Consider the following 21,852-nt stretch of genomic DNA (forward strand, 5'->3'; position numbering starts at 1 on the left):
GGCTTAGTCTTCTTGACAAGGTCACAAGTCCAGCCCTAGGATTCCTTGTGGGGAAATCACCATACTTCTCCAGACACTTGATAACAGAATGCCAACTGTGAGTTCTTCAAATAGAGATCCAAGGACATGATTTTGTCTGGCTAGGATGGAACAGGCCCAAATAAAGAACAAGCATGAACAGTCCTCTTTTGTCTGTGGGCTCACAGCCTGTCCTGCTGTTAGCCCTAAAGTTCTCATTTGGCGAAAAGCCATGCTATTACTTCATGGGGACCAATATATTCTAAATGCAGAGAGGTATACCACTGACTAAAGGGAGAACAGTAATGCCTTTTGTTTTCCATATTTTATTTAAATATGCATTTCTCAAGAGTCAGATCTTTACAAATGGCTTATAATTTCTCACACTCAGAGTTTACTTATTGAATGAAGCTTCATGATGCTGCACAGCCCCACTGTATTTGTAGAGAATATAAAATCAAAACAGCCTGATTTGAACCTGGCCTCTACTACCTCCCGTCTGTAATCCTTGGCAAGTTTCTTTACTTTTCTGTGCTTTAATTTCTTTATCTGTAAAATAGAAACAATTACTTCTCAGATTAGCATGAGAACTAAATGAGACAGTGTTGATGATGGTCTTAAATTTTGTCTTACAGTCCCTGAGATATAATAATGAATTTTATCTTATGGTCCCTGAGATATGCTACTTTTGATAGCAACAGGAAGCAGTCAGATGCCTATTAAAAATTTTATTTTATTATTTTTTCTTCATGAAAGTACTGTGAGTAAATAAACTTTGCTGGTCTAAAGCAGATGATATTCCTATGATTTGAAATAAGATAGCCTAGCATACTGAAAATCATTGTTCCAAGAGAGAAAAACTTTAAGTTCCAATTAATTTTTAGCCACTAACTTTATCTGACCTGTTTTTATGTGGTGTGAGACAACTTATTATGAATTTAGGAAGGGTAGCAAACTGCTCTAACAAATCAAAATGCTTTTTAATTCCATAATTTGAGAATTCCTTCATGAAATTGTTTATTTTTTTTCCTTTTTGAGTATAAATGTTATGATGTAAACTTGTACTTGCACTAAAAGTATCAGTTTAAGCTTTGCCAATTATATATACTTGTACCTGAATTGCTAATACCATTTTGCTATCAAATTTTGAAAGAGTCGCAAAGAAGTGTAGGTCCTTGCTCTTCATATTTCTGGAAGAAATAGTCTCAACCAATGAAATAAACAGGATATGAATGGGAAATTTTCTTGTTAAAGAAAATTGCACAGTTCATGACTTTGTAAGAAGTCTTATTTCCCCTGAAAATATTTAGTAAATGCCTTTCCCAGACATGGAACTAAGAACACCTCCTTCCTAGAGTTAAAGCAGGGTTACTGTACCTGCAAGGACTATTTTTATCTTTCTGCTTCACCAGAGAATCAGATGATGCAATAATACCACATTCAAATGACAGAATTCTTTAGGGCTCTTTCATCCAAGGATCTGAGGTGCTTCATAAACATTAATTAATTCTCCTCACACCTCTGTGAGGAGAGAATTCTATTTTTTGTACTAGTTAGACATGCTAAAGTAATGCCACCAGCACTTTGACAGAATGCAGGCTTCAGAACAAGCCCAATCTTTCTGTATTAAGCAAAAAGTTCCCCTAATTGGGTTCATGTTAAGGAAAGTGAGGAAAGAGACAGAGATGTTAAATGCATCACAGAAAGAAGTCACAGCAGGAACCACAAATCCAGGAACTCCAATGCCAGAGGTGAGCCCTCCCAGGGCACCCTTGGTCAAATGCACACAACTAAAGGGCAGTATCATAGAGAAACTATGTACCTAATCAAAAAAGAAAGCAAAGAGCAAGAAGGTACAGCCAACTTCAGAGCACATTATAAAATAGCTTTTCCATAACCAACAACCAATGGTCCCTCTGCTTTATGAGTCCTGATTATTGCTGTTGAATACAGCCTGAAAAATTTTCTCACTTTTAATTCATTTCCTCAGATAATAAGGATTTATTTGGGAGTTTCCACGTCCTCTTTTTCCTTTCATTCCTTTTCTCCCTTACCAAACTCTGCATCTGGTTTCTCTATAGTTAAGTCTTAACATTGATAATATCTAATCAGTACTTACAACTTTCAAAAGTTTTCTTCAGAACCTTTTATGTATTTTAAGACAGTCTGTTTTGGCCGAGAAATTTGGTTTTGCAGAACATGCTAGTAACTTTGTCTCAGTTGTGGCAGAAGTGTCTAATTATCTACATAAATTGATGTCTCCTAAATGAACACACAGAAATGTCATGGTTCAGAATTAGACTAAAAACCTTGCAGATACCAATTTCTATTTTAGCAACCAGGCAAGGGGTTGGGGAGAGAAATAACCCTGTTCTAAAAGTGATTAAATAGGCCTAGCACAAGGTAAAAGATAAATTAATGCCTTTATTTTCTAAATTTGAAATAAATAAAAAGCAATCTTATGGTTTTACTTTTATTTTTTAAATATATCTCTTATTTTCTGTTGAGAAGCAGCAAAAGTTTTCAGAAAAGACTAAAATTAAGAGTAAAGACCCCTAAATTTCAGCCCACTCTGCCCCTTACTAGCTGTGTCTGTGTCCCCATTTGTTCACATATTATATCATATATTTTTATAATTTCAACAAAGGAAATACATTTTAAAATATTGAAATAATATATTTTTGTAATTTCAACAAAGAAAATATATATTAAAATAAGAATAAATATTCCATGTCATACCATTATGACTAGTGCCAGAATGGGATTGGGCTGAAGTTAAAATAACTTACTTATAAATTTCAGTAGTCTCATCTGGATTGATTTGTACCTCTTACCTATCATATGTGGCTAGGGATAGAGAACTAAAGTGACCTGAGGTATCCATGCTTTTATAAGTCAAATGTGCTCAAGACTGGAGTGCGGCAAGGAACTTGGTAACATCAGTTGAAATCAGTTGTTTAGTGACTGAAAGTGCATTTTGCAAAGATAAGCTATAGAAGGTCTCAACAGACCCAATAAAGGTTATACATTACATCTATCTCTGATTTCCCACAGCCTAACAGAGAACTGATTCAAACAGTAAAACTTTACAAAGGTTTTCATTTATTGAAGACGAGTAACAAAATACTATCACATAGTTCTGGCCACATTCTCACCAGATCAGTTACCTGACTCACCTTATTCTCCTTTCATCCTGTCCCCAACACACTTGGTCAGCCTTTTAAATTCTTCAGGTCTTTCTATTTCTTAGTTTCACAAATTGAGAAAATTATTTCCTCTCTTGACCAAGTCTCACTACTGGAAGACCACATTTCCAGGACTGTTAGATTCCCTTTCCTCTAGCATGAAGGAAAATCTAACCTGCTAAGACATTGGTCTGACAGTATATTGCCTAGATTTAAGTATTTTTATTTTATTTTATTTTTTTTGGGGGGAAATAGGATTTTTTAATTGCATTTTAGGTTTTGGGGTACATGTGAAGAACATGCAAGATAGTTGCATAGGTACACACCTGGCAGTGTGATTTGCTGCCTTCCGCCCCTTCACCTATATCTGGCATTTCTCCCCATGCTGTCTCTCCCCAATTTCCCACCCCCCGCTCTCCCTCCCCTATTCCCCCCAACAGACCCCAATGTGTAGTGCTCCCCTCTCTGTGTCCATGTGTTCTCATTGTCCAACACCCGCCTATGAGTGAGAACATGCAGTATTTCATTTTCTGTTCTTGTGTCAGTTTGCTGAGAATGATGTTCTCCAGGTTCATCCATGTCACTACAAAGGACACGAACTCATCATTTTTGATGGCTGCATAATATTCCATGGTGTATATGTGCCACATTTTCCCTGTCCAGTCTATCATCGATGGGCATTTGGGTTGATTCCAGGCTTTTGCTATTGTAAACAGTGCTGCAATGAACATTCGTGTGCATGTGTCCTTATAGTAGAACAATTTATAATCCTCTGGATATATACCCAGTAATGGGATTGCTGGGTCAAATGGAATTTTTATTTCTAAGGCCTTGAGGAATCGCCACACTGTCTTCCACAACGGTTGAACTAATTTGCACTCCCACCAGCAGTGTAAAAGTGTTCCTATTTCTCCACATCCTCTCCAGCATCTGTTGTTTCCAGATTTTTTAATGATCACCATTCTAACTGGCGTGAGATGGTATCTCAATGTAGTTTTGATTTGCATTTCTTTAATGACCAGTGATGATGAGCATGTTTTTCATATGTTTTTTGGCCTCATGTATGTCTTCCTTTGTAAAGCAATCTCGTGAAACGTTTAACCCAGTGCTGCACAGCATCAATTCAGTAAATTTGTCATTCATGGCCTTTTAATTTTTCCAGCTCGATGGGAAATGTATTATCCTCTCTATCCACATTCCATATATTTTGCAAAATCATTCACAAGACAGTAGGTATGCATTTACAATGTCGTCTAGATTCAGATTTAACGATCAAAATGTCTTTAAAGGTTTTGTGGGAGATATTTTTGCCAAAAGTTTCCTGAATAGTGTTTGTTAAATAATACACTGAATATTCTCTTTCAAAGAAGTAAGAGGTCACATCTTTGTTACGTGCTTTACATTTGAGCATTGAAAAATCCATGACATACATTTCCAAAAATTAGGGATATAGATGGACCAAATATGAATTTTGGTCTTTATACTAAAGGCAACAATTTCTTGAATTTCTTTTAAAATTTAGTAGCTGCTTTTTCTTTCAGTTTTGAAAAAATTCTGAAGTAAATTATTCTACTTATTGATGCTGTCTTTAAGTGCTAAATGCTTTCTCTACATGTTTAATTCTCACAATTGCACTGTAAATTATAAGTGATTATTCCAATTATATAAATTGTGTAGAACAAAGCTGGAAAGGATTGATGTCTCTAAAACTACCAGAAATAATTTGTGATGTCAGAATGAAAATCCTACTTCTTTTGACAGAAAGTCCCTGCTCTTTGTAAATATTTTGTGGGACCATCTCACTCTCCAGATGCAGTTTAAAAGCATATATTCAAGTCCTTAAAAGGTAAAATAAACAATTTATTGAGTTTTGGTTAAAATTTAGATTCACTTTTATATGATGTGGAATTTTATGTTTATAATATCTAATTTTTTCATTTAAAACATGATAGGTTTATCTGTTGATCCAAATCTTCTTTTGCTCTTAAAGCCTTCAAAGTTGGACTTTAAAATATGTTGAACTTTATTTCATGGCTTATAATATAGTTTATTTGGATACAAGTTTTTTGGGCAACTCAAAAGAATATTTATTCTTAATTTGGTGAGTTAGTTTGCAAATGACAATTTCATACTTTAAGCCGACGTTGTTTTCTTCTATATTCTTGCTGGTTTAAAGATAGCCGTTTTTTCAATTGATGAGAAAGAGGGATACGTTAATTTTTCTTTATGTATATAGGTATAAATGGTATATAAATATAATATATAATGGTGTATATATATTTGTATTTTTTTCTCTTTTTTTCAGTTCTATAAATTTAGTTTCCCATATACTGCAGCTATGTTGTTTGTGCATACACAACAAACTTTAGGCTTGCTATGTCTTTGTCTTCTTCATGGAGTGACTTTTTATCATGTTTCTCTCTACCCCTGATAAGTTGATTTGCCCTGAAGTCTGCTTTATCTAATGATAGAGTAGCCACACCTGCCTTCCTTTGATTACTGTTTGCATGAAACATCTTTTTTGCTTTTTTATTTTCAGTCTGTCTATATTCTTACACTTGAAGTGAGTTTCCTGTATACCACATACAGTCAGGTCTTATCTTTTAATCCATTCGCTCAATCACCCACTTTTAATTTGATATGTTTAGTCCATTTGTACTTAATGTAATTATTTATATTTGAGGGCTTAATGCATTTCATTTAATATTCATTTGTTTTCTCTGGTTTTTGTTTATGGTGGTTTTTTTTGCATTTCTATGGATAATTTGAACAATTTTTGAAAATTTTAAACTTTTCTATAGTGGTTTTGAATATGTCTTTTTGTACAGCATTTTAATGGTTGATCAAGATGTTACATTATATGTAAATAACTTATCAACATCTATTATTGTCATAATTATTCTAGTTTAAGTGAAATATAGAACTTTAGCTCCTTTACATTGCTTCATTTTCCTTTAGACAATGATATAATTATATAAAATATTTTTTACATATGTTTAGAATCATCTAAGCCATTGCTATAATTTTTACGTTAACCATCAAACATAATTTTTGAAACACAAGCAAGGTCTACTTTATTAACATAGATTTCATCTCTCTATGTTCTTTCTCTTTCCTAATGTTCCAATACTTCTTCCTTTATCTTTCCTTTCTGTCTAAAGAAATTTATCTAGCCATTATTTGGGAATATCCCGCTTTCCTTAATTTCTGAAGGATCTTTTCCCTGGAGATAGGATTCTGAGTTGAGAGTTCTTCTTCTTCCACACTTTCTTATACACACACAGACACACACACACACACACACTACACACACTATAAAACAATGTGCTACTTCCTTTGTGACTCTGTTGCTTAATGAAAAATCCACTATCTTCAAATTATTTTCCTATCTTGTAAGTATGGCTCTGGCTGCCTTCAAATATGTTCTACCTTTAGTTTTAAGGAGTTTAATCATAATTTATCTTGGATTGCATTTCTTCGAGTTTATCTTGCTTGGAATTTTCCCAGTTTCTTAGAAAAGGTTTATGTGTCTTGCCAAACTTAAGAGTTTTCAGTCAGTAGTTTTCCTTGTACAGTTTCACCTTATTTTCCCTCATATTCTAAACTCAAATAATGTGAATATTATACCTTATGTAATTGTTTCACAGTTTCATGAGATTCTGTTTATTGCTTTTAATTTGCTCTGTGTAACTTTTACCTTCAGATTGGGTATTTTCTATTCTTCTACTTTCTGTTCACTATTACTGTCTTGTAGCCTCCATTCTCCTATCAAGCCCATCTACTGATCTACTGATCTTTCTATGATAAGTTTTATATATTTTTTCAGCTCTAAAAGCTCATTGGGTTCTTCCCTATATCTTCTATTTCTTTGCTGAAGCTATTTTTTCTCACTTGTTTTATGGATATTTATAATTGCTCATTGAAAGATTTTTAACATGATTACTTTAAAATCTTTTTCTTACATGCAAACATTCTGTCACCTTGGTGTTGCAATGTATTAACTGTTTTGTTTGTTTGTCCTTTTGTCCTTCAGTTTGAGATCTTCCTGATTCTTTGTATGATGAATGACTATTGAAACCTGAACTTTCTAACATGAGAAAATGCTGGATCTTATTTAAATCTTCAGTTTTAAGTGGATATTTCCGAAATTGCACTGATAGGGACATGGTGGCACTGCCTCATTACTCAGCCTCTAATAATTCATTAATAATTTGATTATGGTTGAATTTATTTTTTCATTCATACCCAGCACGGTGTTAAGGTGTTCAATTGCTCACTAGATTCTCAAGTGCTAACAAACATTTTTCTACTGTGGACCTGCTGGTAGAAGATAATATTCTATTAGAAGCTAATAGAAGATAATATTCTAACTCTACTTCTATGGTTTTCAGTAGTCTAAATCAATAAACCAATGCAAAATTGGTATTTCTTTTTGTGCTACTATCAGCTTCTCATATGTATCCATTTCCGCTAACACTCTGCTTATGGGTCTATATACTTGCTGGAATGATGTATATTTTGTCTTTCTTTCCCACACTATTCATTCTGCTGGTTTTCAAGGAGTTGCTTCCTCTGAATGGATATTAAAAAGTGACAACAAGGGAAGAGCAGTATAATGAACACTCAGTATTGGTACCAGATATAACACCTGATGATTTTTTTTCTATTTGGCATAAATCTTGCCTTTCTGGTCTAAGGACAATGAGTTTGTGAGTTACGAATTTTCTCCATATCTTCTTGCTTTTGTACATAGATACTTTATTTCAGGGATGCAGCATTAAAGGCATCTTAATTTTTAATTTTAATGTAGTTATCTAATCCTTACTCATCAATTCTGGCAGCAAGTTATCTGTTATTATATGTATTTACTTGTGATACAAATAATAAAATATTTACATCCCCCCATTGGCTTTCATGTGCTTTTTTGGTTTTGAAGAATTTTTGCTTGATTTTAAGTTAAGAGCATCTGCACTAGGCACACTGCAGGAATTTTCATAAATAATGGCGTGCTGAATGTTTATCACCAAGAAAATGGGGGAAATGTCTTCAGGGTATATCAGAGACTTTCACAGCAGACCCTCCCATCACAGGCTGGGAGTCCTAGGAGGGAAAAATAGTTGCCTGGGCCAGGTCCAGGGTCGCTGCTCTATTCAGTCCTGAGACATGGTGCCCTGTGTCCCAGCTGCTTCCACTCTAGATGTGACTAAAAAGGGGCCAAGGTATAGCTCAGGCTATGGCTTCAGAGGGTACAAGCCTCAAGCCTTGGCAGCTTACAGGTGGTATTGGTCCTGTGGGTACACGAAAGATAAGAATTGAGGTTTGGGAACCTCTGTCTAGATTTGGAAACATCTGGATATCCAGACAGAAGTTTGCTGCAGGGGTGCTTTTCTCATGGAAACTCTGCTGGGCCACTGTGGAAGAGAAATGTGGGGTTAGAGAGTCCCCACAAGGAGTCCCCACTGGGGAACTGCCTAGTGGGGCCATGAGAAAAGGGCCACCATCCTCCAGACCCCAGAATGGTAGATCAACAGACAGCTTGCACTGTGTGCCTGAAAAAGCCACAGACACTTAACATCTGCCTGCAGAAGCATCTGGGAGAGGGGCTGTACCCTGCACAGCCAGAGAGTTTAGCTGCCTAGGGTCATGGATGCCCACCTCTTGTGTCCTCATTACTTAGATGTGAAACATGGAGTCAAAGGAGCTAGTTTTGGAAATTTAAGGTTTAATGATAGCCCTATTGGATTTCAGACCTGCATGGGGCCCTGTAGCATCTTTGTTTCAGCCAATTTCCCCCTTTTGAAGAGATGCATTTACCCAGTGCCTTAGTCCCCATTGTATCTAGAAAGCTACTAACTTACTTTTGATTTCACAGGCATAGGCAGAAGGGGCTTGCTTTGTCTCAGATGAGACTTTGGTCTTGGACGTTTGAGCTAATGCTGAAATGAGTTAAGATTTTGAGGGACTGTTGGAAAGGCATATTGTATTTTGAATTGTGAGGACATGAGATTTGAGGGAGGCCAAGGACGGAATGGTACAGTTCGTCTGTGTCTTCCTCCAAATCTCATCTTGAACTATCATTCTGATAATCACCACATTCAATGTCAGAACCTGATGGGAGGTAATTGAATCATGGGGGCGGTTACCCCAATTCTGTTCTTATGAGTGAGTGAGTTCTCATTAGATCTGATGGTTTTGTAAGGGGCTTTTCCCCCTTTTGCTCTATTCTCCTTGCTGTCACCATGTGAAGAAGGATGTTTGCTTCCCCTTTCACCATGACTGCAAGTTTCCTGAGGTCTTCCAAACCCTGCCAAACTATGCATCAATTAAACTTCTTTTCTTTATAAATTAACCAGAATTAACCAGTCTCAGGTATGTCTTTATTAGCAGTGTGAGAAAAAACAAATACAAGTCATGAGGGCCTTAATAATTGGATTAATTCCATTATCACAGGAATGAATTTGTTCTCATGGGAGGGAGTTATTTCTCATAAAAGCAGGTTGTTATTAAAGCAATCTCAACCCATTTCTTTTGCATGTGCCCACTTGCCCTTCCACTGTTTTGGCAAATTAGGAAACAGTACCAAAGCCTTTGCCAGAGGCTGCTACAATGCCCTCATACTGCCCAGCCTCCAGAATCATGAGCCAAATAAACTTCTTCTATTTATAAATTACCCAGTCTCAAGTATTCCACTATAGCAACAGAATATAGACTAGGGCACCAGAGAATACATAAACCTTAATTCTATCAAGAAAAAAACAAACTAAAATAAATAAATAAATAAATAAGCTGTGTTTTAGGTTAAACATCAGTCTCCAACTTATGAAAATACTAAATCTCACCCATCATGGTGAATGTTAGATTATGTTAGCTATATTGAATAGATGTATTAAAATCTAGTTAAAAATCTTGTTTTTAAGTAAAATTGACTCATTACCATTTTTATATATGCCATCTCTCATGTTTCACTGAATTCGTGTGTATAAAAAGCAGTAAAACTTTGGTGATCTTTCAAGATATGTTTCTCCTCAAAAAGCCATTGTGTATAGACAGTACAGTTACACATGTTCATATTCCATACGTATGTATTTATACACAGTCATCTATAAATACTGCAGTGCATGTGGCTCATTTTATGAATGGACTAAAATATAGTAGTAAGAAGCCTAAGGTCAAGATTGTGAAAATCTTGTGAGGTTTTGTTTAACCTCTTTATATTTATGAATTTTCATCTGAAGACCTATTTTTATCAGCTTTCAGTAAAACATGTCTTTTCTAAAATTTAGTCCACAGTGTGAAAGACTGGATGCCTTAGGCAAGCCTAGTCTATGAGGCTTTTAAAGAAAACTCCTTGGATTTTACCGGATATTCTTGGTATTAAAAGGTAACATATTAGAAGTTTATGTCTTTGAATTCAAAGAGTGAAGCAATATAATTAATCAATCCTGGAACTTACCTCTTGTTTTTAGTTGTCTTAATTTAAACAAGTGACACTTAATTGGCTTTCCTTAACTAAGTAGCTTACAGAATACTGTGTACTTCTCAGATTGAGTCAAATAAGTGCAAATATTTGTTATTTATGGGTTTTACAAATACACCGAATTTGAGCTCTTAGCTATAAAAAATTTTCCAAAGTAAGCCATTAAATTTATTTAAAATAATTGATAGCAAAATAATTATGCTTTCTTTATCAAATGTTAAGAAAATTTTAGTTTTTTAATAGGATGGTTGAGCTAAAAAACTTATTTTACAATCTAATTTTCCAAAGCACATAATAGAAATGCACAATAAATGTCCAGTTAGATTTTATAACTTTTTTCTCTCTAGATGTGGAAACTGAGGTTCTGTGAGTTTATTTTATTTTTATTCAATAGCTTTAGGGGTACATTAGTTTTTGATTACATGGATGAACTCTATAGTGATGGAATCTGGCATCTTAGAGTACCTGTCACCCAAATAGTGTACACTGTTCCCAACAGTTAGCTTTTCATTCCTTACCCTCTCCTATTCTCCCCACATCTGAGTTTACTGTGTCTATTACATCAGTTTCCATCCTTTGTTTCCCATAGCTTATATTCCATTTATAAACAAGAATGTGTGGTATTTGGTTTTCCATTCCTGAGTTACTTTACTTAGATAATCGCTTTCAGTTTCATCCAAGTTGCTGCAAAAGACATCGGTTTTTGTTTGTTTGTTTGTTTGTTTGTTTGGTTGGTTGGTTGATTTTTAAAGATCTGAGTAGTATTCATATATGTCTCACATTTTATTTATCCACTCATTGGCTGATGGGGGCTCTTAGGTGTATTCCACGTCTTTGCAATTGTGAATTGTGCTGTGGTAAACATACACATGCAGGTGTATTTTTTTATACAACGACTTCTTTTCCTTTGGGTAAATACCCAATAGTGGATTGAATTGTAGATCTACTTTCAGTTCTTTGAGAAATCTCCATATTGTTTACCACAAAGGTTGTACTGTTTACATTCCTACCAACATTATAAACATTCCCTTTTAGCTACATTTGCACCAGTATCTATTGTTTATTTACTTTTTAATAATGGCCATTCTGGCCGGGGTAAGGTAGTAACTCATTGTGGTTTTAATTTGAATTTCCCTGATGATTAGTGATGTTGAAAATTTTTCCATGTTTGTTGGCCATTTTTATATTTTCATTTGAGAAATTTCTGTTCATGTAGTTTGCTCATTATTTAATAAGATTGTTTGTTTTGTTCTTACTGATTTATTTGAATTTCTTGTAGATTCTAGATATTAGTCTTTTATGGAATGCCTAATTTACAAATATTTTCTCCCATTCCTTAGGTTGTCTGCTTACTCTGTTGATTATTTCTTTTGCTGTACAGAATCTTTTGAGTTTAATTAAGTTCCATCTATTTATCTTTGTTTTTGTTGCACTTGCTTTTGGGTTCTTGGTCATAAATTATTTGCCCAGGCCAATGTCTAGAAGTATTTTTCCTAGGTTTTCTAGGAAATTTTTGTAGTTTCAGGTCTTAGATTTGAGTCTTTAGATCATCTTGAGTTAACTTTTATATATGGTGAGAGATAAAAATCCAGTTTCATTCTTCTACATGTGAGTCTCTATGAGTTTAATTGCCTGTCTAAATTTATATAATAATTCAGTCGCCAAGTAAGGCCAGGTCTTTTCAGTAGAATTTATATAATCTTTTAAATACAGTGTTTCAAATTAATAAACAAGCAAACAAATCCCAAGTATTCCTCTCCAACACAACAACTTACATTTTATCTGTTAAAAGAAACATCAAAAATATAAACAGATACAGATAAAAGAGTATATACTGATACCTATGGGAGATCACCAATTTTAATTTAACAATTTATCTTTAAACAATTATCTTTTCAAAAAGAAAACTCATTTCCTTTGAAGTTTGCACATCCCTGACTACATTTTTTACCCAGCATTGTTCTCTTTGCTTTATTAATTTGCCTTATATATTGTAGTTTGATCTTACATGGATGAGAAACAGTGCTTATCTAATTAGTTTAACTATTGGATAACTTTAAACTGTTATTTGTAGAACCTAATCTATGCTATACAATATAATTTTGCAAAACACAATTCAAAGACTTGATTCCGACCTTCAGAGATTTTCATTTTTGTTGAGATATAAGACATGGCAAAGATAAAACAGTTAAGGAACAATTAAAAGTATTTGCATGCACAATGATTAGACGGTAATGCAGGTATATTCAACAGAAAAAAAAATTTCAGAAAAAGGAATAATTCATGAGAACAAACAGGGGCAGATATCAGTTAATGAATGAGAACTCATTTTAGTTAACTTTTGATGCAAGCATGGGTAGGAGTTTTACTGATATAAAGATAAGGAGTAGAGGTTATTCAAAGGGAAAGAGTCAGCATGAGAAAATATCAGAACTAAGTACGACGTGTGTAGAAAATAAAGACAGTCTACTTGTGGATTTTAGTTAAAGGTACATTTTCAACAGAAAATGATGAAATGGCTCTGTTGTCTGGGGAATAACCAAGGGTTCTTTCTTAATTAATAAGAAAATTAGCAAAATGGACATCCTAGTGGAATGGATTAAGGAGTGGAAACTTTAATAGGTAAGAAAGAAGAGAACAGCTCCCCATACAGAGGGAGGAGGGCTCCAAATGGAATATCTCCGCTTGCAGCAGAAAGTAATCGGTTATACTGGGAGGCTCCAGGAGGTGGTGTTTGCTTTACATAGGGCCTGAAGGACTGGTTTGACCATGTGTGTCATTCACATAGCCCATGAAAAGGCTGGCACTTCCACTCTACCCTTTTATTATGCAAATGCAGCTTCTACCTGGCTGTTGCCATGACACCTTCTCCTGTGGCTTCTACTGGCCAATGCCATGGCACCCGCACATGTGGCGACAAAGACAAGGGAGTGGGAATCGCCATATTGCATAGACCTGGCTCTTAGTCACCTACATTTACATATGCAAGCCTGTGGCTTGCAGCTCTGGCTTTTTGGGCTGCTTTCTATTAGAAAAGAAATGTTGTGGGGACTACTTTTTTATGAAAAGAAAAAGCTTTACCGAGGACTATTTTACTCTTTCTAGTTGCCTAAAATAATTTCTTAGTAACTCTTATAATAATGGGAAATTCCAACAGGTCTTCTATGATTTCAAGAAACCAAAAGCCATTCAAACTCATTCAGCATAAGTTGGGGTTTCCTGAAAGAGTAGAGGATATTCTCATAGAAACCAAGAGGAAAACTAATAGCAATGAACTCTCACTCTGAAACTCTGAAAGTAGAAACAGGATGTGATGTTGATTATAATCCCAGTGATGATGATCTTGATATTGATGATGATATTGATAATGAATGTGACGATGATGATCATGATGATAGGGATTATACACACTTACTAAATATTCTTATATATCAAGCTCTTTATTAATGTACAAACATTTTATTTACTTAAACCTTAGTAACAGCATTCCAAAATATATTATTTTTACCATTTTAGACAAAAGAAAATTGAAATTTGGAAAGGTTAAAATGCCAAGCTCCAAACCTCAATTCTTAATGACTATTCTGTTATTCTGTGTTGGTACTTATCTCAATTAATTGCCCACATTCAACTACATTTCTTTACATTTTATTTCAAAATACAAAAGAGGAAGCTAATGACTCACATGATTACCAATGGGTTGGGTGACCCTTAATGAATTTTCTCACCTGAGTAATGCTAAGGTAGCCAGGCTTTGGTGCAATAGCTCTTGTCTATTCCTATGCAATAATCACTCCATGCTCAGAGCCATTTCTTCTCTTTTAATTGAATCTTCACCGCTGAAGGCTACCTTTTTTTCTCCATATTGATAAGTGTTGTCATTTAGTTGGAGTGTTTAGTCCATAACATTCATAACAGAATTATTAATATGGCTGGATTTTTAAAATTTGTTTTTCTATTGTCTTTTTTCTGTTTTTCTTCTTTTCCTCCCTTCTTTTAGGATTACCTGAATGTTTTTTGGAATTTTATTTCAATGCAATTATTGACTTTTTATATCTGTATCTTTTAATTATTTTGTAGTGTTTGTTCTGGGAATTGCAATATATACCCTTAATAATTTTCAGACCGATTAGAGTTAGTATTTTATCATTTTGCTTTAAATGATGACACTTGTATCAATATAGGTTACTTTAATGTCCTTTTGCCATTATATATGTTATAATCATCATATATATGATTTCTATATCATTATAAACAGCCCTGACAATATTTTTAAACAGTTATAATTATTTTGCATAAAATGTTATTTTATATTTAAATATGTATTTATGAGTTCCAATTTTTAAAATTTCTTTCTGAAGATTCAAGTTTCTTTATGCTATTATTTCCCTTCACCCTGAAGGTTTTGTTTTGATATTTTTTTTGAGTCATTATGCTGTCACTAAATTACCTTAGTTTTCTTTTACCTAAAAATATTTAATTTTGCATTGATCTTTGAAAGTTAGTATTCTGGATATAGAAATAGTGGTTAACATTCTTTTATTATCATTTTTCAGCACTCTAAAATTAATGTTTCACTGCCTTCTAGTCTCCACAGTTTCTGATGAGACCATGTATGGTCATTTTAACTTTTATTCCTTGTAGATAATGAATGTGACTTTTTTCTTTCTAGCTATTTCAAAATTCAGTGTTTACATTTGGTTTTCAGCCATTTGACTATGTTGGCCCTAGGCATGGTTTTCTTTTTATTTATTCTGTTTGGATTTAACTGAACTTTTAAAATGCAAACATTTATATTCATTACCAAATCTGGGAAATTTTAAGCAATTATTTTTTTCAAATATTTTCTGCCTTATTTTCCCTTTCCTCTATTTCTGACACTTCAACTTCAATTATATCACATATTTTTTATATTGTCTCACGGATTCCTCAGGGCCAATTTTTTTTTTAGCCCTTTTATAACCTTTTTCTTCAGATTTGATAATTTTGATTCTAACTTCAAAGACATTGATACCTTTCTCTTTCATTTAATTGATATTATTAAGCCCATTCAGAGGATTTTTCATTTTATTTTTTCAGTTATAAGATTTTCATTTTTAACTATTTTCTTGTTTTTTTTTTTTTGAAATGAAGTTTTGCTCCTTTTGCCCAGGCTGCAGTGCAATGGTGTGCTCTTGGCTCGCTGCAACCTCCGCCTCCAGGTTCAAGTGATTCTCCTGTCTCAGTCCCCTAAGTAGCTGGGAAGATTACAGGCATGCACCACCATGCCCTGCTAATTATGTAGTTTTAGTAGAGACGGGATTTATGCATGTGGTCAGGCTGGTCTCAAACTCCCAACCTCAGGTGATCCTCCCACCGCAGCCTCACAAAGTGCTAAGATTGCAGGAATGAGCTGCCACACCAGGCCTAACAATTTTCTATTTTTATTTTGAGATTTTTGTTCACTTATTTCATTTTTATAATAATTCTTGTTTGGTAAGTCTAACGTCATCTTATAGTTGCCTTTGTTGATTGTCTTTGCCCTTGAGCATAAGTGACATATCCCTGTTTCTCATGTTTTGGGAAACTGCAGATTATACCCTAAATATTATGACTATTAATCTATGGAGTCTCTGGATTCTATTCTACTGCTCCAAAACAGGGGTGATTGACTTTTCTAAAGAAATTAACTTACCTAAATTTGCAATATCTGATTCACTTAAAATGGGCAACTGAAATAGCAGTTGAAATATTATATGTATTATCTGCAAGTTGCATTGAATTAGCTTTGCTTATTTATAACATAGAGGTTAGCCAGATATATGGGCAGAGTTTACATACAGACTTTGGGTCTCTCTTTTTCTGCTTTTTTTTTTTTTTTTTTTTTGAGACGGAGTTTTACTCTTGTTTCCCAGGCTGGAGTGCAATGGCGCGATCTCGGCTCACCGCAACCTTCGCCTCCTGGGTTCAGGCAATTCTCCTGCCTCAGCCTCCTAAGTAGCTGGGATTACAGGCACGCGCCACCGTGCCCAGCTAAGTTTTAGTATTTTTAGTAGAGACAGGTTTTCACCATGTTGACCAGGATGGTCTCGATCGCTTGACCTCGTGATCCGCCTGCCTCGGCCTCCCAAAGTGCTGGGATTACAGGCTTGAGCCACTGGAGCAGGCCCTTTTCTCCTTCTTTTCTTTAAGATATTCCCAACATTGACTTTCTGGTAAATGCGTTGACCCTGGTTCTTCAGACCATAGGCAACGGGTTTTCCAAGAGTCTGTCACTCCAGGCCACACTGCTCCATGACTAAGATTTGCACTCCTACTAAAGCTGTAACAAGGGAAAACTCATTTTCATGCTGCTCTTTTCTTCAAAGTTTAGGTAATCACCAAAATCAACCTGTTTTTTCTCATTCTTCAGAAATTTCAGGTAATTTGTTTTGTGTGTGTTGTTCAGAGTTTATTGTAGTTTCTAGTCTGTTAAGAGTTGAACCATATTTAACCATATGGAAGCAAAACCATATTTATCTCATATTTGAGATAATAAAATAAAATAAACTTGCTCAACAAATAGACTTTCAAATCTATCATTTATCCTCAGAACTAGGGTTTTTAAAATAACAGACATAAATTCACTTTCTTGGTCATTAATGTTTGTGACGTTCTGTGGTGGCCTCTCTCCGACAGCAGTGGCTAAGGTCAGTTTTAAAAGATGGAAGTATTAAGAGAGAAAATCATGCATGAAAATAATTTATTGACATTTAAAAAGATACCCATTAAAATGTATCACAACATTTCCACTGTACAATTGGATATGTGATGAGGTTAGAATTCAGTATTAGTTATGGAAATATAATGAATGAAAAAACACATTATCCAAAAATCAGTAAAATGGAAATTGTTTCATGAGACTATGTTGACAAAGCAGAGAGGTTTACATGTAACTTTAAGCATTTGCTCTTAAATAGTATAAAAATAATATTTATTATAATGTAAGCTTTTGAGAGAAAATTAAGACTTCGATGAAAAATATCCAAGATTTTTGCTTTTTAAACAATGATGTCCTGTGTTAGGAATATTTGAGTAGATGTGGCTTATATTTTAATGAAGTAGAATGCTAGTGTGTAAATACTTCTGCCTGTGAATGTTAAAACTGATTAATGTAAAGAAAATGCAATGCTTTTATCCATCATGAGCTTTGGGGGAAAAAAGTTATAGAGAAAAGCAAATAAGCAAAAACAAAGGATTAAATAGGAAAATGAAGAGTGCTGGCCTAGGATATAGGATATTTGATATCCTGTGGACTTGTAACTAATTAAGCAGGCTTACTTTAACATTGGTCGTTATTTCTCTGAGCTCTCATTTTCTTATCTAAAAAAATGAGTATTTTGAACCACATACATTAAAAGGGAGAGAATAAACTAATAAAATTTACTCAGTAGCACTGCCTACTCATAATTCTCTTCATGTACTTTAAAATATGTGCCTGTGTATTTCTTTTTTTTGTTTCTTTTTTTTGAGACGGAGTTTCGCTCTTGTTACCCAGGCTGGAGTGCAATGGCGCGATCTTGGCTCACCGCAAGCTCCACCTCCTGGGTTCAGGCAATTCTCCTGCCTCAGCCTCTTGAGTAGCTGGGATTACAGGCACGCACCACCATGCCCAGCTAATTTTTTGTATTTTTAGTAGAGATGGGGTTTCACCATGTTGACCAGGATGGTCTCGATCTCTTGACCTCATGATCCACCCACCTCAGCCTCCCAAAGTGCTGGGATTACAGGCTTGAGCCACCGCGCCTGGCCAGGACTGTATATTTCTTTACGTATTTTATCCTAAAACAAAATTTTCATAAAAAAAGGTATTGTATTCCCCATATTACACAAGAAAATTTTGACACCAAAAATTGAAGTGATTCATTGAAGGTCACCAACTGATAAGAAATGAGTCTCATAAGGAGTTCACGAATTCTGATCACAGTTTCCTGAATTCCTTCTATCTAGCTTTGCCTGTCCACTTCTACAGAAGGCAAACCAAGTTCGAATGAAATCACAGACGTTAAAAATTAACACTGAAAGGAAAGCCCAGATTTTCAAGCAGAGAAAACTTCTCTAGTATTTAGACAATTAGAATTACCCCAGTTTAATTTGATCCACAATCTCATGTATTTCTAATTACTTAAAATATTAAATAAGGTAGGATTTCACATTGGCACCTTTCTCAAATGCATATGTTACCATTGTCATTATTTTATCTTTTCTTTCTTAGTCAAATCTTGGTTGAAATGACTTTTTAAGAAATACTGAATAGTTTCAAATGAATTTGCCAGAAAACTTTTATAATATCCTATATCAAATGATAAATTAAAAACCAAATATGTTCCATAGAGTTTCTCTTTCTGAAGTTTATTTTGTAACCCTTAATCTGATACAATTTGTGCTCAATACATTCATTCTCTCCCTTGCTCATAAAACATTGTTTTCTCTGCTTCTCCTTTCCCATCTTCTGATTCTTTGCTGCATTCTGTTAAAATACATTAGATAGTAAATTCTTAATTTGTGAACTCTCAGCCTTTGAATTCTTTTAAAATTGTGTTTGAAAAAAATTTATAAAATTTCTCTTCTATCCAAAGAGAAGATGATTTTCAATTGACTCCACTGAGTGTTCAAAATGGTTGGTAGACTTACTTATGGCGAAGCCAATACACAAGGGATATTTAAAGTTACATGAGATACAAGTCAACTGACCATTCTCACTTAGAACCACAAGTATTTTAATAGCACTTTGATTGCTTTTTTACTACTGGTAACAAGTTAATGTTTTTAGAATGGTCTGTTGCCCTATTTTTTTAATTAAATAATTCTAAACAGGAGAATAGAAATATTCCTTTGATGTTCAGCTTGATAAGTGCCCTGACAGCTTTCTTGTTGTACAAGTTTGAAATAACAGCAGTTTTATCAGAAATAGCTTCAGAATTCATAGATTTTCTCTACTATCTGCCTAGTCACACCGCTCAATTGCCTTCCCCTCCCGACTCATCTTACTTTATTTTCTACCTTTCAGGCTCATTGTGTGAATTCCCTTCTGCCCAGACCTTCCAATTGATGACTCTTCTGGACTTGCTTTGTTTCTCTCTTTGGATTTTTGCATTTGAGCCAGGGATGGAGTGATTCCCTGACATGGGCATGGTTCAGCAGATGGGCACACATGGGAAATAGATGTCATATTGAGTTTGATGTTGGGATGGGGGTGGTAATGGGGTCAACAAGTCCAAGTCCAAGTGCCTGAAATAAGGAATCAGAATGGAAACCTCTCCCCAGAGAAATAGGATCAAAGGAGGAGGGGGAAATGAAAGAGATAAAGAGAGTGAGGAAATGGGAGAAGAGTAAATGAAAAGAGGGATTCATATTAAGTTTTTTTTTTTTTATCAGTTTGAGAGGTGACCCAGTGAGTCCTGGAGAGGTTTTGAATAAATTATTAGACGAAATAACAGGTAGATATTTACCTCTTGAGTAATCACAGTTTCATAGTTTGCTTACTGGTTGTGATTTTGTTTTGAGAAGTGGTAAATTCTCATAATATGTTAGAGGCACTGCTATTATCTGAAGACAATATAAAGAATTCAATTTTAAATCTAAGTACTGAAGTAAAATTATCTGAAGTTTTATTATGTCTAAGCCCTCATCTCTTTTGTTAGTTGGAGTGTTTAGAAAGTAATATCTGTATTTCTTTCAACTATTTCTAAGCCGTATAAAAAATCTATAACTTAAACACAGTTTTATGAAATGGAAAACTAACTGATCTAAAACTATTTACAGCAGTGTATAGTGCTAAATCCAAGTCCTCCATTAACCATAGAACAGTAGGACCTGTATATAAATTTATAGTTGTATATGTGTATTTATCAGGAGATACAATTCTTAAATGGGAAGGCCATATAGCTACACAATCTAATGCTAAATTTTACTTTTCAATTACAGAATACAAGAACTGTTTGAGTAAAAACTATTTTTATTTACTTGGGGAGCTCAGAAAATTTAAAAAGTTTAACTTCAAAAATATTAAGAAGTAAGCAACTGTGATCTGTTTTCACTCTGGTCTGTGATCCAAAATCATCAACAGAGGTAGCCTTTTTTTTTTTTTTCTCATAACTTTCAAATAGCAAAAAAAAAAAATAATAATAAAAAGTTACCTTTTATCTATGAGTTATCATTTTTTTCTTCTATATTTGACAAATAACATGACAGAAAAATGATTACGTTTCTCATTTCACAATGTGACTTCTGTGTTATTTATTGTCAAAATAAAAGTCACTTTTATTTTGGAATCAAAGTTTTTAATCTTTTTTTTCCTTTTCTATCTCAAAAAATGTTTTGTCGGGAAACTGATTTTAGTAAATACCTTTTTTCATCCTAATGACAGGTAAGTCCTTTTAAGTGACTCATTGCTAATTAGTTCAGAGCAACATTCCAAAAGAATATTTTATTTTTGGAACCTCGTTTTATTGATTTTCTGCTCCAGTAGCGTGACTAATGCACCTCACAGTTAGAACTCTGCAAAATGTTTGCAACAAAACCCCAAATCAGGTAATAATCACCTGATATTTACCTGGTTTCTTCACTTTCTTATTAACCAAAACATCAGGCCCAATTCCTGAAAAGGTTCTTCGTTTTTACAAGCATTCTCAACAATACTGAGCATTCCTCTGTGTCAAAATCATTTCTCTTGCAAATTCCCAAATTCAATCTTGAAATGAAATGAGATGCTATGGTTTTGGCTGTTCTTTGCTTTTTATTTTTGGTTCAGTGATGCCTGAAAGTCAAAATGAATCTGAAGTACAGGCCCTTGGGAACCCAAGTGAGTAATTTAAATGAATCTCAATGAGTCCAGCATGCTGAGTTTTAGCAGCATAGACATTGCCAGAACCACAAAGTCTCCAGAACCTATGCAAGTTGACAACTGGCTTTAAAGATCAAGGTATAGAATAGAACATTTTTTTCCATAACCGCCTGAGTCTACAGGATTTTTTTTCTTTGTGACTCTATTTCAAGCTTCTCATTTTCCAAGATTTCTACTGACATTGCCACAGTGGAAGAATATATAGTGTTTAAACTCACCAGGAAGGTTATCTTGGGATATTTCCTTCTCCATATTTACTTTCATCCAATAAAAAAACCCAGAGGATTAAAAAAAAAAAAGCATGCCTT

This window comes from Callithrix jacchus, chromosome 13, assembly GCF_049354715.1.
Source record: "Callithrix jacchus isolate 240 chromosome 13, calJac240_pri, whole genome shotgun sequence".
NCBI classification, from domain to species: Eukaryota; Metazoa; Chordata; class Mammalia; order Primates; family Cebidae; genus Callithrix; species Callithrix jacchus.